General features: G+C 41.9%; 1 long non-coding RNA gene across 2 annotated transcripts; it reads left to right on the forward strand.

Annotated features, from left to right (window-relative positions):
- The first annotated feature begins 633 nt into the window (after positions 1-633).
- Positions 634-8,282, forward strand: LOC116567289. Of its 2 annotated transcripts, none has more exons than XR_004276184.1 (3): positions 634-792; positions 6,694-6,873; positions 7,293-8,282. It is a non-coding gene; the product is annotated as an uncharacterized LOC116567289 (long non-coding RNA). The 2 variants fall into 2 exon arrangements; XR_004276183.1 differs by lacking the exon at positions 634-792 and adding an exon at positions 2,781-3,557.
- Positions 8,283-18,226: the final 9,944 nt, after the last annotated feature.

Consider the following 18,226-nt stretch of genomic DNA (forward strand, 5'->3'; position numbering starts at 1 on the left):
ATTTAGAGAGTAAAAGAACTTTCTTATACTTCATGTTGTTTCTTTCAAATATATTTATCAAAGCACATTTTGAGGGAGGGGTGGGAAATGCCAGTTACACAAGAAAATCTATCCTCTGCCCGACTGAAGAAATTGTTCAAACAAAGTGCATTCTTTCATAAGCACTGCTTCCTGATGTGGCCAGGGTCAGTGAGGGCTGAGGTTATTAGTTATGTAATCCCTAGTTCCTCAAATGGCAGTTTTGATTTGAACACATGGTTTCAATTAGTTGCTTCAGTTTTTGCCTCTAGATGGATTTCATTTTTAGAATCAAGAGAGGCTCAGACAATCATAGCATTTTAGAGCCCCTCCTCTATTTCACCAATGTACACCTGACCCCTGAGACAAAACTGACCACACCCACGGCTCACAGGCCATTGCACTTTCCATAATGACACTCGCAAGTTGAATTAGGTCCCCCCCAAAAGATATGTTGGAGTCCTAACTGCACCCTCCACACTCCCCTCACATCTGTGAACATGATCTTATTTGGAAATCGTCTTTGCAGACGTGGCTAAAATGGAAGAAGTTAAGGTGAGGTCATATGAAGCAGGGTGACCTGAACCTATACGACCAGGGTCCTTGCAAGAAGAAGGAAAGGGACATGGAGACAGACACACAGGAGAACAGCGTGAGACAACAGGGCCATCCAAGCTACCCCCAAGAATTGGTGTCGCCCACCGGAAGCTAGGGAGACGCGAGGAAGCCCCGCTCTCTTGACGACTTGCCTTTGGACTTCCAGCCTGCAGAACTGTGAGATAATACATTTCTATTGTTTTAAATCACCTGCTTTGTGTACTTTGTTACAACAGAACTTGGAAACGAATATGCTGCCTTCTCTTTTCCGATGGCTCATTTTTATCTGTGTCATGTTCTTTTGGGGCATCTCAAAACAAAATGACTTGGGTAGTGTCTGGGTGCCAGGCCCTGCCTTCACGCCGGTGAGATCATCGCCCCTCAGCCCCGGCCCGCTACTCCCGATGGGCGGCTGTTTCCAACTTTGTGGCCAGTATCATCTGTAAGGTCACATTAAATCTTCCAAATGCCAGTATGTTTGGTCCAATAAGCACTTCCAGTTCTGATCCCTGGATGCCTCTGTCAGCTGCACGATGGTACAGTAATGCATGTCAGACCTGCCTCTCCGTGCTGCTGTGGGGATAGTGACATAAAAATAATTTTACAAGTGTAACATTACCAGGCTAACAGGTATCCAATACTGCTGTCAGGACCACGCTTTACATATGTTGTCTCATTCAAGACTCACAAAATCTCAGAAGTGGGTGTGACCATCATCTATGCCAATTTTACAGGTCATAGACATTGAGGCACAGAGAGGCTACCTACCTTGCCCAGAGCCATATGGCAAGAGAACAATGGAGCTGGGATTTCAAGCTACATCCAAGAGATTCCAAGGTTCATGGATTCTCCTTGTACTGTGGTGTAGGCTATGACCTTAAACTGTTTACTTTAGAAACTCACCTGGAAAACCCCCTTACTTACTATAGGAGTTTGGTCACAACCTTTTTTCTAGCCTCAAGTCTTGTCATCACCCCCAATATCACCTCCCTGCCCCCTGCCACACACACACACACACACACACACACACACACACACACACGGCACAGCACAGAAGGATTTTCACCTTTGCTGGAACACCCGGACTCTTTCATCTCTGTTTATTTTCTACATTCTGCTTGTTGGGCCCTGGATACCATCCCTCATGCCCTTGCTGATTATAAGACTCCTCCAGACCCCATGACCCAGAGGAAACATCAACTTCGCTGAGTCCCAAATTCCCCCCAAGTAGCTGCTTCCTTCCTGCATCACTGACTCAAGCCTATATTCTGATACTGGGCGGGGACTAGGATGAGGCCATGAGCCACCAAGTACAACAGTTGAGGAGACATTCATTCTTGGGGCTGAGAGGCAGAATCATCTCTAAGAACTTACTTCATATTTGTGCCTTGTACATGTCATCTCCTGGACCAGATTCTGTGAGGTTGGAGGTGGAGAAAATACAGAACAGGGAGACAGAGAGGATTAAGCTCCCAGGCAAGAAAGAGAGCAAGGTGGGTTAGGTCCTGTGGGCCACATGACCCTAGCAGGGCCCCTGCAAGGTAGTAGGACCACAGCGGTTCCAGGGGATTAGGGCTAGAAAGGTAAGGGGGAAGTTGGTTGTGTGGGGGGGTGGCTATCTACCTATGTCAGAAGATGCTCTTTGGTGTCTAGCTCCCAGATCCTCAAGGATCCAGTAGCACATCTGTACCATGGAAGTAGTGGGGCTTCTAGACCTCGAGCAACCAGCCAGGCTTGGACCATGAGCATCCAGCTATAGCCTGCATGGACCCAAGTCAGCAGGCATCTCCTCACATGCTCTCGGCTGTGAAAAAGCACAGGAGCTTTGCAGGACATAGGGTTAAAACAGGAAGGGATCCTTCATAATGACTGAGATTGAGCTTCTCAGATGCCCTGCAGGGGGACAGTTCAGAGCAGCACTTAATCTCCTTTAAAAAAAAAAAAAAAAGACACACGATACTTATGGCACGTACACCTCTGTTTGTGAGTCATGAGTCACACCCAAAGTGTGTTTCCATGTCTGTCTCTGTCACTGGACCATGAGCTTCTCCAGGGCAAGAACTGATATTTTTTCATCTTTGCACTTTTAACCCTCGTACAGTGCCTACTGCAAAGCAAGCCCTGAAGAGATGCCTCTTTCGCGGATGAATGAGTAAATGAATGAATCAATCTCGCTGTTCATCGGTCTCTGAGCATTCTTCGTGCCCTAAGATTCTAGGGAGGAAATGGAAAAGTCCCAGTTGCTCCAATTCAGACTTTGGGACTGGAGCTGAAGCCCCGCCCATCCTGCCCACCCAGACAGCCAGCAGTGGAAGAGAAGGGAGAAGGGGAGAGAGGCTACCGACTTGGAAAGGCTTCTTCCTTCTTTAGGCTTTTGATTCGGGGGAGGAATGAATGAATTTTCCTCCTCCTCTTTTATTTGGTATAGCGCTAGGTTCCTCCAAACAATATGAGAAATCAAGGAGTTGGGCTGGGGAGCTACAACAGAAAATATGATGCAGGACCATTGGAAGCCACCAGGAAGTGAGCTTTGGAGGAATTCTGTTAGCGCAGCAGTGCAGCTTCTCTCTTTCCCCTCATTCCTACTGAAGACTCAGAGCTCTACTGTCCGGTTCTTCCAGGAGTGTCCATTCTGGAGGGCCATGACCAGGATAATTTGAATGGGGGACTTTCTGCTCATAACTGTGTAGTTACCCGGAGTCCAAGCACCAAGGACATCAGGACACAAAAGAATATTCTAGGGTAGCAAGGTTTCACGAGATTTCTTTAATATGCAGTTGTGGGACTTCTCTCCAGGAGAAGACAGGACCATCAAAGAGCCAAATTGGAAAATATTTTAGAGGGAAATCAGGAAAACAAAATAAAATGAAGCCCACAGCTCTCATGGGCATTAATAAGCCAGCAGACTGCTCACCTCTCTCTTCTCAGCCCACTACAATGAGGTAGGTTGATGATTTGATAAAAGCTGGGTCATATCACAAGGAGCCCCGGCTTCCCAGTATCTTTCACCAACCATAGCACTTCATTCTTCTCTCCATTCCTAGGAATCCTGAGAGTCTCTTTCCTCTCAGGAGAGGAAACTGGGAGTGGTTTAGCTCTTAATTCAATTGTTTTCTCTTAGACAAATGAATAATCTGGCTATTAGTTCCCAGTTCCAAAGGTCTTATTATCTTTAACCATCTATGACAGCTAAAGTGTCTTGCCTGTCCAAGAGGGAAGACATGGAGGCCAGGAACCTCTACCACTCTAGGGCTACTTGGCCATCTTCCCTCCTCTTGCTTCCATACCCCTTCTTGATGTAAGAGTCATCCCTGCTCCTTTTAGGTTCTGCTGGAGTCAGAAGGATTAGGCAATGGGCATGACTGAAAGGCTCCAGCCCCACCCTTGGGTCAGGGCTCCCAGCCAGGTTACTCATAAGAGGTCACTGTGGCTGTCTGCTGCCACTGAGCCCAGGCTGAAGTCACTAGCCGTAGGTTACAGACGCACAAGGGCAAAGACCTAGGGGTCTGGCTTTATCGGTTGTAGAACCAGTTTGTCATGGTGACCACATGGATATTCCGATGACCGAGCAGCCCTCCTCGTGCCCTCTTGGGTTCAAGGCGAGAGAAACAAATTTTGAAATCCAGAGAAATAGAAGCCAAGAGAGAATTAGAAAAATGCTATAAAACTTACAGACTAGAAAAAACAATTTTGCCTTTACAAGAATGTTTTTGATTTCTGATAGAAATATTATATATTCATTACATTTGTGAGCCAAATACTGACCTGACCATGGCTTTTAATTATAGTGTTAGGTTGAACCTATAATTCCTATATCAAGGAATAAAGTCAGATAAAATTAGATATAAATAAAACCAGTGTCTCTAAGCTTAAAATCTCCTGGATGCTTCGGGATCGCTTTCCAAGTTCAGTAGCAATTTGTCTACCTTTTTGACCTCCTCTAAAACAAGACTGCTTTCCCTCAAGTGTTAGCAATCATGATGTGTTAATTTTTTCTTTCCTACGTTATTTCTAGGCTTTTCAGCTTTGTCTAATTGGTCATGTTTTTTAGAGCTGCAAATTGACAGAGGATCTATCTTTCTTTTGTGATTCTTGACACACCCTGTGTATTTAAATAGATGCTTTCAAAATAAATGGTTTCATTTACAACATTGTGAGTCTGGGCAAATTCACCATTGTGTTTGGGTTAAAAGGAACAGGATCCATGGATGATCTAACTTCCATCCCTTCTGTATGGCTCAAATTTCTTTGACTTAAAACGTGTAGGGAAAGGGGACACCTGGGTGGCTCAGTCTGCCTTCAGCTCGGGTCATGGTCCCAGGGTCCTGAGATCGAGCCCCACTAGGGAGCCCACTTCTCCCTCTCCTTTTGCCTGCCTCTCCCTCTGCCTACTTCTCCCTGGGCGTGTGCTCCCCCCCCCATCTGTGTCAAATAAATAAATAAAATCTTAAAAAAAAAAAAGTGTGGGGAGAGTCAGAGGTCACTTTAAACTCAAAATACCTTATATCTTTTTGAAAAATAGTCTTTGGTACTGATGCACTTCCTTAATATTCTCTGTAGGAAGGTATGTATCAGTACCCTGGTAGAAACATCCAGACAACCCGAACATGTTATTTTATGCTATTTTTTCCTTCAGTTGCTCCTAGAGTCCATTTCAAACAGAAGAATGAAAGTGATCATAGAAATAGGTTAAGTAGGGGAAAAGGAAGAGAGAAATGCTTACAAGTTGCAAACAGGAAAAAGAAATGAGGACACCACGGCTTCAGAAAGGCTGAACACATCATAAACAAACAGAGGGTGCCCTCCAACAACCTTCGTGTTTGTCTTTGCTCCTATGGTGCAATGTGGTCTAGTGGTCTGACCCACTGGGAATCCAGGGACTGGCTTCCCCCGTTCTGCCTCTAACTGTTCTGCACTGAATGGCCTTGGGCTGGCTGGATTTGGGCAGGGTTTCTTGATCTGAGAGCTAGGCAGATTTCCGGGCCACCAGCCTCAATGTTTGGAAGTAGAGAGGTTGCAAAGGGGTGAAGAACATTGTTACAACCAAAGCAAGACTGTCCTGTACGAACCATCCATCCAAGGACTATTAATTTTACTGGCACATTTAACATCAAACAGCAATCCTCTCTGCTTTGCTCATACAGTGTATTTATTTGTTTTGTTGAGGTCCTTGATAACCTGGGCAGTTTGGAAAGGGGCGGGAGTGTGTGTGAAGAGCAAATGGATCATGCACTGATGGTCTTTGCCAGTTTCCGGTGTTTCGTGCGAGACCTTTCCCCATGGCCAGCACCATCTCTCTCTCTCTCTCTTTTTTTTTCCCTTAAGAATGTATACTGCGGTGTTAGATTTTACAATTAGTATGACTAGCTTTTTGTATTTGTCTGTCTCAAAATGACATCATATTTACATATCATAAAGCACGACATTCAAACATATCCAAAGTCCTCTCTAAATGCGTCCCTGTTTTGAGAAAACCCCACTTGCATTAAAATCCGGAGCTACTCCGTTTCGCCAAGCCTGCTGATCAGTGAAATCCATAAATAGTTAAGAGCCTCCAGCCCGTGTTAAAGAGGAAGTAAAATAGACTGATCTCATGACCTCAAAACACATCAAGAACTGCAAAATAATTGACTTTTTCCTTGGTATTTAAAGGAAATATTTTAGAGTGCGAACCCAGTTATTTCTGAATTGTTTTTTCATCTCTTAACATGGGCGTCTAATAAACTGGGAAATGATTCTGCTCTCTTTGATTTCCAAGTGCAGGCTATCATAAGAAAATTATTGCTTTTGTTTTTTAAAGCACGCAACCACTCAAGAGGAATTGTATCAAAATTACTGCCATTTAAGTCTTATGAACAAGTTACAAAATATAAAAGCTAATTCTTTAAAATGTGTGTTTTCTGTTTAATAGATTTTTTTTTTTTTAATGTTGAACACTGTGTTCTATTTAGAGCTCATTTCTGGCTTGAAGAGCCTAGAAAAGTGGTTTGAACCAATAGTAGTTTGTTTTTTTAATTTTTCCTCTCTCCCTTCCCCTTCCTTCTCATCATTCTTTCTGTTTTCTCTCCCTTTCCCAAGCTCCCTTTTTTCCTCCAAGGTGTTTGAGCTTCTACTGTGTGCCTGGAATTATACTGCTGAGAGCCGTGAATTTTAAGGTGAAAAAGACCCAGGTTATTTAGAGAGTAGTCCAGGGAGACCGGAAGCCCCACTAGAAGCTGGGAGCCCTAGCAAGACACAGAGACAACAGGCCTGTAGGAGGTAAGGTTTCAGGGAGAGCTTCTCAGAAGAGGGGAGCTTTGAACTGATACTAAAACAAGGGTAGTGACCAGCCAGGTACTTTAAGAGTGGGAAAGCTGGAACAGCATACATGAGCAAAACAGAAAGAGAATGCAAGTCAGTGCCTTGATTTACCTGGGTGGATGGGGTGTAGGGAAGTGGGGGCGGGGGTAGGAGATGAAGCTGGAGTCTCAGGCAAGGGCTTTTGCATGTCAGGCTGTGACATTTGGATTGATTCCTGTGGACAACTGGGAGCCACTGAAGGTGATTTAGCTAAAAGAATGACAGGACCACATCTTCTTTTCAGGATCATGCACTTTCTAGAAGGCTGGCAGAGATGGGGGTTGGAATTAAGAGCTTGCAGGAGACACCATGTCCTACGATTGTAAATTTTCTTTCAGAATAAACCTGGGCCCATGCTTTTGTTCATTCAGCAAGACTTTACTGAACACCTACTCTATGCAAAGCCTCTGGTTCAGTTCTGTGGTGAAGACAAAAAGAGGTAAGACACAGACACTGCAAGTTTCTCAGCATCCCTCCCAAACACCTTCTTTTTGCAAGGTAAGCTTGCTGCTGCCTGAACCCCCACACACTGTGTATCATATCCATTTTGTGTGCAACTTAATCCCATTTTTCTCAAAATTCCTTTCTTTTGTTTCAAAACACGACTACTCGGATAAGTTTAGTAGTACTCATTCCTCCTCTTCCTTAAAGGATATTTTCATTGTCAATGGACATCTCCCCTGGCACTAATCCTTAACAGAACCTGTAACAAAATGAAGACCAAAACTACAGCCTTGTAAGTCGGCACAACTCCCTGATCTAGGGGGATGCATTTCCTTCATTTCCAAGAATGTTCAAAGTGCTAAAAGTTAATTTAAAAGAAAAAAAAATAGCTGGTTGAACATTCTCACTCTAATTCCACTTGTAGGAAATAAAGAAGGATAGAAATTAGCACCTATCTCAGTGGAGTGTCCTGAGAAATCACTGTGCGAAGATACAGAGTGTGATCTCAGTCAGAAGCTTCTACAATGAGATGTTGGAACCAAATATAGCCCCATAAGCAGACTTGGCTTTAAGTGGAAACAATTGATCTTACAATTAAATTTCTAGGGCTTTTAGATAATAGAAAATCCAAAATAATCTTTATTCATATCTTCCACCAATCTCTTTAGGTTTCAGAAATCACGGCACTTGACTATTATACGGTCTTTTCTAAAGGTACTTGTACAAAACAGTTCCATTTTCAACCATTAGGAAAACCTTTTAATATAAAATAGCTTAAGGGAAATTTTTAAAAAATTGGGAGCTCAGGTAGCACTGGAAATGGGACTACAAGCTGAACAAAATGGATGGGAAACAAGGAACAACAATGGAAAGCTGAATGCAGAACTCGTGGCTCATATATTAATAATGCAAGAACCATATACATTTATTCATAATAATTGAAGATAATTTGCTACTAAATAATTGAACCAGAACTAATTGTTGCTCTATGCATTTCATTTTAATACTATAACCTGATATTACAAAGATTTTCATACTAAAATTTAATGTCAATTCAATGCAGTATTAATATCTGATTATCTATTCATACAATACATATATTATGGATACTACAAACAAATTAAACACATCACCAATTACTAGTAGAGGCCTATTCTATTGGGAAATAGGGTTCTTTTTTTTTCTTGGAAGAAAGTTTCAATTATAATAATGGAGCCTGAAGATTCTATAAAAATTATATGAAGAGGACCTCGTCAGCTGTCAAGGATACTTCAAACTGTTTGAAGGTTATTTACTTGTCCCACCCACAAACACAGGGAGCCTTCACTGCCCTCCAGCTTCTTCTGCTGAGAAGATTTGGTGCCATGGAACAATTGGAACCCAGCCGATGCTAAGAATAGGAGACTAAAATCAAGAAAATTGGTGAAACATAAAAGCATCAGTGTGTTCTTGGTATCCAGAGACTTGACCTCAAATCTTGCCTCCACCAATAAATAGCTTTAAGACCTTGACTACAGGATTCACTTACCCTGGACCTCAGTTTACTTACTTGTTAAATGTAACATAATGATATTTCTACATTCTATGAATTGTGAATAACAAAAAGAAACGTATATAAGTGTGTATCAAAGTATAAGGTAATGAAACTTAGCTGAAGTGATGAGTATCATTCTTTCTGGCTGGAGTTCTCTCTCTTCTAGTGGTTTCTTTACTTAGGTACAAAGAATACACAGGCTTGCCCAAGGATAACTTACCCAGGACATTGTTGAAATAAATATTTTCAAAGTAATTTTTAATCATCAGAGGAAATACTTTAGTCCGGTCAAGAAACATCTATCTTTGGTATTAGTTTATTTGAATATTAGTCCATTCAGATATTCAAGGATAAGTAAAGTATGGCCCCTACCTAGAAGGCTCAAGGGCTGGTCATTTCAGTAAATCTATAAACTGAGAACTTTTCTTCTATAAATGGTTGTGGTCCTTTGATACTTGCAGTGTTGATCCTATATATTACAACCTCCTTGAGCATACAGAGTTTTGGATGGGACAGGCCTTGCAATGCTCACCTTAGGACCACTAGAGCTATGTTGAAACTGAGTACTGATAAGATACCACTCTACTTAACAGCTTTATTCAGTTCAAGTCAATGCAATTCAGCAAACATTTCTGGAGGGTCAATTCTGGGCTGGACACTGTGCTTGGTACAGGGCTAGTCAATCAGGATTTAGATATAGTTCAGGGCCTCCAGGAATTCCCACTGCCTATGAGACACGACCTGAGTCTATGGGATGGCATTTGACCTACAAACAAACAAAACAAAACCAAAAAACTGTCACTAATTTCATAAACTAACTAAAAAAACTGTCACTAATTTCATAAACTAACAATGCCCTCTTTTTAGAAACATGTATTGCATGTCTGGGATCTCTCTTTTTAAAAACTCAGGAAGAAAAGTAAACAAGGTAGAGAAAACACATGTGCCGTAGTTTGGATAATCTTTAAATGGAGGTGATAGGCATTTCTTTGTGGGATCATTTTATTGTTCTCCTTCTCTTATTGTGAATGCTAGGATTCTTTCAGAATACACACATCTTAAAAATTGGTTGCTCAAACGTCTAGCTTTTTGTGCTCTCCCCCTTTACTTGAGATAAGGCCCAGCACTTCCAGCAAGGGATACCCACTGATATGTGCATATTCAAGGAGCATGGAGTATCTCTAGTTCCTATTCCAAGCTACCCTTGAAGGCCTCATGTGCTACCCCTGCCCAGAAAGCCTTCGCTTAGTGGCCCAGATAGAACTGATGGCTTCTCCCATCTGTGGATACTCGGAATTTGGCTTCTAACTCTATTATGGTATTTGTACAATTTTCTTGTAATGGTTACTTGCCTTTTCCTCCTGCTTGAGTGGAGACTCCCATAAACTGGGCACCGTAGTTTAGTCGCCTTCCTTCACCCTTAATCATCACAGAGTCTGACAGTCTCCATCAAGCAAGGTCCTCTCAAATGTTTGGGGATGGTAGCATGACCAGTCTTCATGTTACTTAGCGCATAGGGCGGGGGTCATTTTTGTGAGATCAGCAAAGATCATGCTAAAAGTATATTTTGGCTATATCTGTATAGTATATTTAGCTAATCTGTGCAAATTATATTTGACTGTAGAAATATGGAACTCTGCAAAACTGAAGTGCATTTGTTTAGCTTAACCTAGTTACTAGAGTGATTTCTGGAACCTCCTCATTCATTTCAGGTATTAGGTGTTTGACTGAACAGAGCCAGCCTCCTTGAGGATGAATACTGTGCAACTAGATCTCATTCTGGTGCAATGCACACTGTTACTAGCCACAAAATGCTTTTGATTTACCAGGAACTCTTTTGACAAAGCTCTTCTCCCTTCAGGAAAGTGTTGGTGGCAATGCTGATGAGATGGGACAGAGAAGCAAAAAAAAAAAGGCAATCCAGATAAAGCAGTGAGTTCTTCTGTGCGATCTGATTCGATAAGGAAGATCTGCTTTTTACCTTTACTTTTCACTGAGATCATTTCCACAAATCTTTGTCATAAGCAACATTCTCGGGGCAGACCCAACATGTGATACTTTCTAGAGGCAAACTCTATATATAAATGTAGACTTTGCTAAAATAACTCATTATCAGGGACACCCATCGTCAAAAGCTTTAAAAAAAAAAAATCAGCAAGGGAAATATATTTTATTAGTTTGAGTTGGCAGTCAGAGCCCAATCTCTATACATGATTTCCTCGGGCACGTGGCATGGTTTTGAAAAATCAGCCTCCTTTGGGAATGGTACTCTTAAGCTATTTATTCAGAGATGTTCAAGCTGTCAGTTACAAGATGCCTGAGCCAGAAACGGACAAGTCTGGGTAAAGTGCAATTGTGATGTAGTTTGTCTGTGTGTGTGTTTGACAGTTTTGGTCAAATATATAGGTGTCCTCTCCCTCAAGTAATCTTTACCATCTGTTGCCTCTGCTCGTCTTAGGGTGCATAATTGTGTTGTTTCTCTTATGGCCGAGTTGAGAGTATAATGCTAAGCTTAATATAGTGCCCTTAGCAGGCTTTTATTCTCCCCACAGTCTAACCATGCGTGTTTGTCCAAAGAAGGCTACAAAGTATTTTATAGTATTTGATCACAGATTGGGACTTCCAACTTCGCTGCTTTTCTTCAGCCCTCCCGCAGCTGTTATCTTTCCTGTGCCCTTTAACCTAGTCAGTAATAATGGTGGCTAAGAGCATTTGGTAAAGAATTTGCCTTTTCGGGGGCAATCCTCTACCGAGGATTTTTTAAATGATATTATAAAAACTAAGGAAAACTACAGGATAGAGATTTTTTTCCCAGGCCAAATTCATTAGTCGTGATGAAGGATTCTCCAGTTCTAAAGACTGAACATGCGTCATTAATATACTAGGTGGTAGGTTTGCTTTAGTGTAGGAATGATCCCTCTAGCTCCTTGAAGAAAAACGTACCTTTGATTTGGAGTACTTGGACAACCCTATGAGCCTAAGTTAACTGAATATTTTTGTTCTATTCAAGCCGTATTTTCTTGGGAATATAAACTCTGTGTTTGTTATGGACCTTCTCTAGGGATCTGTATAGTCTATGATAGGTTAATCCGTTAGGATTCAAATCACTCTTATCTTTACAGGAAGTACTGTGCTATTTTCTACATGGTTATGTAAGTTATGCTGTTTAACAGCAGAATTACGTTCACTCTCAGTGAATAATATTCTTTTAATAACAGCATCTTTAGACAGAGATAGTTTAGTGATTGTCCAAGTTTCTTCTATTGAACAGAACAAGGATGGCATGCTCTTGGAAATTCAAAGAAAATCTTATGATACATACTTACAATCTACAATGCAAACGTTGTGTGTATGGCATACTTGAGAGCATGCAACAAAAATAGTGACAAGTAGGGGCACCTGGGTGGCTCAGTGGGTTGGAGCCTCTGCCTTCGGCTCAGGTCATGGTCTCAGGGTTCTAAGATTGAGCCCCGAATAGAGTTCTTTGCATGGCGGGGAGCCTGCTTCCCCCCTCTCCCTCTGCCTGCCTCTCTGCCTACTTGTGATCTCTGTCTGTCAAATAAATAAATAAATAAAATCTTAAAAAAAAAAAATAGTGACAAGTAAACAATAAAACAAAAGTAAATCAATTTGCCAAACCCAGAAAGGTGAAAGCATTTGCTTGAGACACAACTCCACAAGAAATTTAAAGTGCTGACAGAACTGTTATATAACCTTCAATTTATTTTAATAACGCTGGGAGGGCAGATGTCATTGCTGTTCCTGGAAATCTTTTTGAGGTTTCCAGGATGTGTTCCTAGTATTTTTTTTTTTTTAAGCATCTACTATATTGTGCAACCTGCAACCAGCATTGACTAATTTATATTATATTTCCTCTTAAGGCTGAGTCAGGTTCAGTTCTCCTAAAAGAGGCTCCACGGAGCAGCACGTAGGAGTCATATGCAAAGAAGCTTCTCGAGGCAGGACCGAGCACAGCCTCAGGAAGGTCACACGGGTCAAGCTGATTACCTCCTCCAGCTCTGGCAAGCAGAGGGCTCAGCTGGGTTACCCAAGTTCACAAAGAGCTATTGACATTCAGCTGCAGCTCTCACTCATTACCGATCAGCAGGGGACTGTCTGGGCCTCAGGTTAACTCTTCCCTGCCCTCACTCAAGATCGTAGTGAGGCTAAAACAAGCAAGAAGCTGGGCGGTGACTCAGGCCTCAGTGCATTCTTGGTTGTTAGTCAAGAAACGGACCTTTTAAACCAGTATCTGCAGGGGAAGCAACGATCATCTTAATCATTTTAAAAGTGTTAGATAAAACCCAAGTCAATGTGTCTGTCCCGCATTTGTGCCTTATGCAGTGAATGTTTCTTTTGGGGGAGGATGGTAGTGGGGAAGATGTGTTATCTTCCCACCAAGAAGTCCTGTTTTGGTTTTAATAAAGAAGGCCCCCTATGATTACTAAAAAGATAATAGCGTCTGTAATTCTTTGTCCCTTAAAAGTGTGTGTTTCCCCTGAGTCACTCGTGTAAAACTGACCTCAGGGACAACCTTAATGATTCAGGATCTGAGAAGTGAAGTTTTGGGGAAGTTTGGAACCTATTAGGTTATAGCTCAGAGCTCTTGGTGAGCAAGTCCTTTCAGGCTCGGAACTCCTGCTGACACATTATGATCATCTAGAAGTGAGTGAACCTGTCTGCCTCCATGAACTCATTTGTAGATTGAGAATAATCGTTAATAAATCCATAAAGAATGTCTTTCTGGTAGCTAGAGGAAGGCTGATTCTCTGTTAAATACAAGCGTCCCTAGAACATCTTTATCTTTGTTAGCTCTTTATTTTTCAGCATCCTTCTGGTCCTGGCACACACTTTATGCTGAGTCCTCCAAATCGTTGAGGATTACACGGAGTTGAGGGCGGTTCTTATTCTACTACTGCATTTAACAAAAAAAGCTATAAAGCTTCCTTTAAGAGCCAAGCACCTGTAAGACCAAAGCCCTACCTTTAAGGACCTTAGACTTGAGCTAGAAGACACAAAACTACCCAACAAAGTGCTCAGTTCTGGAAAATCCGAATGAATGATTCAGACCCCAGGTGGATTTGGTGAGTTAGGAGTTATCCAATTAGATTTCTGACTATGTCAAATGACTTACCTAACTGCCAAATCTACACTTGACCTGAGGAAATAAAAAAAGACTGCTTATGTAGAATCTCTGACTCATGACTTTAATCATAAGCACAAACAGAAATCTGCAGATCTACCTTTTACTGAAACATATGACAGCACTGGCCGTTCACTCTGTATGGCGGTTCTGCGAGCTGTGTCAGTCTTACCGTTGGAATTCAGTGTGAGTGAATGAAGTCAGTTGGGTGATGTTAGTCCCCAGTAGTTATTAGCTCCCTACCTTTCTGTCACCGCATCCTTTCACTGGACAATTTCAATCACTGCCTCTCCCCATCCTGGGCTTTAGCCATTTTCCAAATGTTTAACACCCAGCCGCCTTCTGAGCGCCCACTCCATTCCTACACTGGCTTCCTCTGCGTTTCCCATGGGCATTTTTAAACTCGGCAGTTCTCTAGAAACTGATTGTGCTTCTAAATCACCTGCCTTCGGATCTATAGCTTGTCCCCAGACAAGCTGCTGCTTCTGACTTCCTTTTTGCTGGGCCTGTAGTCACTAGCCACCTGGTCCCCAAGCTCCCAACTTCAGAGTCTTCTTTGATTTCCTTCTCTGCTTGATCCACATAATTTCTCTCCCATCAATATCTATTGCATCTGATTTTATGACTTCCCTTATTTTATTTTCTTTCTTTCTTTTTTTAAGATTTTATTTATTTATTTGACAGACAGAGATCACAAGTAGGCAGAGAGGCAGGCAGAGAGAGAGAGAGGAGGAAGCAGGCTCCCCACTGAGCAGAGAGCCCGATTCGGGGGCTCGATCCCAGGATCCTGGGACCATGACCTGAGCCGAAGGCAGAGGCTTTAACCCGCTGAGCCGCCCAGGCACCCCCCCACCCCGTTAATTTATTTTCTACATGCCTGTTACCAGGTCAGTCTTCTTAAAACAGAACTCTCATTCTCCCCCACCGCTGCCACGCCCGTAAGGACCATAAGGGCAAATGCCAAATTCCTGAATGTTGCATTCAGACATCTAGAAGCTGGTACTGATTTGCCTCATGTCAGCCTTATTACTAATGATACTCTCTACAGTCTTGGTAGCCATCCTCTGACGTTACTGCATCCCCAAATTTGCTCCACAGAGAACTGCCCCCTCCCAGCTAGACTTGCCTCCCTCACAATCATTATCCTACAGTTCTTCGAGAACTACATCAGATGTCCACGGAACTGTCACTGATTGCTCTTCTAAATCACCTGCCTTCGGATCTATAGCTACCAAGTTCTACTTTTCTTATGGACTTTAACCTTTACTATTAAGACCATCCCACTTATGAATATATGATATTTTTAAGTTCTAAGAAGATGGAGGAGCTTCTGTCTTGTTGTCTGATTCTTCCTCAATGCTTAGCACAAGGCTTTGTAGATAGCCAATGGTTAATACTATTTATTGTGAAGATAATATGAAAATTGGATAAAGGCTACCTTTTTTTCTGCGTAGTTGGAAATATTTAAGATTTTCGAATGTCAAAACGGCAATAAGATTCATTTTAGTTCCTCATTTCCCGTGCTCGCATTTCTCAAGAGGACAGAGAAAATCTAATTTCATTTTTTTGACCTGTAGAGTTAAGGACAACAGATGGCTTATAAATGAGGATTAAAATTTAAATGTGAAGAGTTAATAACATCAAGAGTGACTATCCCATTGGATTGCAAATAGAATGGGAAAAGTCAAATAGTATAATCACACCATTCTCATCTGACTCCCCATTAATAACCTGCAGTAACCAGGTTCTTCTCAGGAATATTAACAGAAATGTCCACGCAGGAATTTCTGTGATCGAATCCATGAAATCAAGAGAAAGAAATGAAACAGAAATAGAAGTTTCTGGAAAACATGGGTATTTTATTATCATATCATAGTGAGATAATTAACAAATATTAGTAAGTCCAATGCTAAAAGAAAAATGAGTTTTATTATCTCTCTCTATAAGAAGAGAGACTAGATTGTGTGGCATGGTGTAGGGGATCTAAGAAGAACACAAAGTTATCAAAGAGGCTGATGCAAAACTACCTTTCTGAAAAGGAACAGTGACAAATTTGGCAATACGGCCAAATCAGTCTTGTGAAAAGTACCGTAGAAATACCCACCGCAGAGATGCACATTTTTCATATCTGAAAAAAGGAAAGAAGAAAATTGAATTTTGTCCAATCGTTGCTTTGAACCTCGAAGGTTGAGTCTGTCACTCCTAGGTCATTAGAAATGCATTTGTTTTCTGGCAGTGTTCTTGACATAAAATCATGGAATTCCTCTTGGGTGGTTTTCCCTCTGACAGTGATTGCTCCTATTCAGAAATAAAGAGCTCTGGCTTAGCACTGTTAGAGACTTCCGTATAGGTAGGAGACTGTGACCTGGTCTGGACGTGAGATGTGGCTTACCTGGGGCCATCACAGAATAATTGGTTGCAGGGTCTGCTTAGGTTTTCTCTCCTCTGCTTCTACCTGCAGCAGCCTAACTGGGGCTTTTGCCAACAGAGGTGATCTCAGGGGAGGCTGATCCACCTGTCTTCTGCTTTCCCAGACCATTAATTATGCTGCAATCGAAATTGCACTTCACAGTAACTTGAAGTCATCGCTTTCCGGACTGCCTAGAGTCATGTCGGTGTAGATAAGGGCACCATTATGTTGCCTCTTGGTAATCTGGCATCACCCATTCTTCCAACATCTTCATATCCACACAGTCAAGTTATGGTAAGCATTGCTTCAGTGCTGGTATGTAGGAGACTTCATATTAAGTCACCTGTGAGCAATCTGTGTTGTAACAAGCCCTCCTGGTGATTTTGAAACACGCTAAGTTTGAGAGTCACTAGTTTAGGTAATCAACAATAACTGCTGGAACAAACAACCCCCCAATCTCAATTGCTTAATGCAACCAAAGTTTATTTCTTGCTCCCATCACAGTCCAATATGGGTCAGATAGTCTCCATCTGTCTTGTAGCTAAGACATCTTGAACACCTGGCTTCCAAATTGCTGAGGAAGGGAAAGAGAGCTAGAAGATTGCTTGGGAAGAGTTTATGGGCCAGACTTGGGAGCGGCTTACCTCACATCTGCCCACATCCTGTCTGCTAGAGTCTAGTCACATAATTGCAACATCCTACAAGGAAGGTTGGGAAAGGTAGAGGAGCACAAGGTTATTTGTGAAAGTTAAGAATCGGCCACAAGCAAAATCAGAGAAACATTACAGTACTTCCACCAGGTAGATAGGGTATTCTAATTTTTTGTTTTATTGGTTGTTTTTTTTTTTTTTTTAATAACATCTGTGAAATCTTGGGTACTGAACCACGGCCTTGAAAGACATCTTCCTACATGTACTTGACCCTTCAACAAGCATGAGGTCTCTTCATTATTTTCGGAAGCTTTATCTCTGAGTCAGTCTGTGGATAGGTTAGGACCCGGTAAGACACCGTCATAGACATAGACATAGAAAAACACATAGACATAGAAATAGAAGAGCTGCCTAAAACTGCCCTGGAAGGAAAAATGATTATTTCTCAAACTATACTCTTCCTGCCCTTGCTCTCATTTCCCCAGAGATACCAACCTTGAACCAGGAATAGTTCTTCTGGTATTGAACTCCCCAGCTGTCAGTGAAGAGGCAAAGATTCCAGCCTCACAGGAGCTATGCAGGTGACGTAGACAGAGAAAGCAGGGTGCAGGTAACATAGCTGAGGACTGCGGAGTGTGGCCAACCGCACAGCACAGGCTCCATGCAAGGGAAGGCTCTTTGCCAGCTCTGGCCAGCTGCTCTCATGCAGAAATGTGATCTCTGTGTTGCTGGATCTTTCTTCCACTCTTTTTTTTTTTTTTTTTTTTAAAAGAAGGACTAGAAATCTGAATGTTTTAGTTAAGTTTATTCATTTTACAAACATTCTTAGGGACATAAGAAACAAACAAAAAAGTTCTCTTCTGTAGGATTAGCTTGTGGGTCACTAACTTGGGACACCCTGTGCTACAGTGCACATTCAGACCTCTATTTTACATTAATAGCTTACAATTACTTAACGATTATAAACCCTTGAATTTACAATTTAAAATATCTGTGTTTTTTCATGTGGAAGCTGATGAATTTGCTAACTTACACTCTCTCTTTACTTCCAGTTGACTTCTGCACCCTTAATTTTCTTGTTTATCATGTTA

The sequence above is a fragment of the Mustela erminea genome, chromosome 1 (genome assembly GCF_009829155.1).
Source record: "Mustela erminea isolate mMusErm1 chromosome 1, mMusErm1.Pri, whole genome shotgun sequence".
In the NCBI taxonomy this organism is placed as follows: Eukaryota; Metazoa; Chordata; class Mammalia; order Carnivora; family Mustelidae; genus Mustela; species Mustela erminea.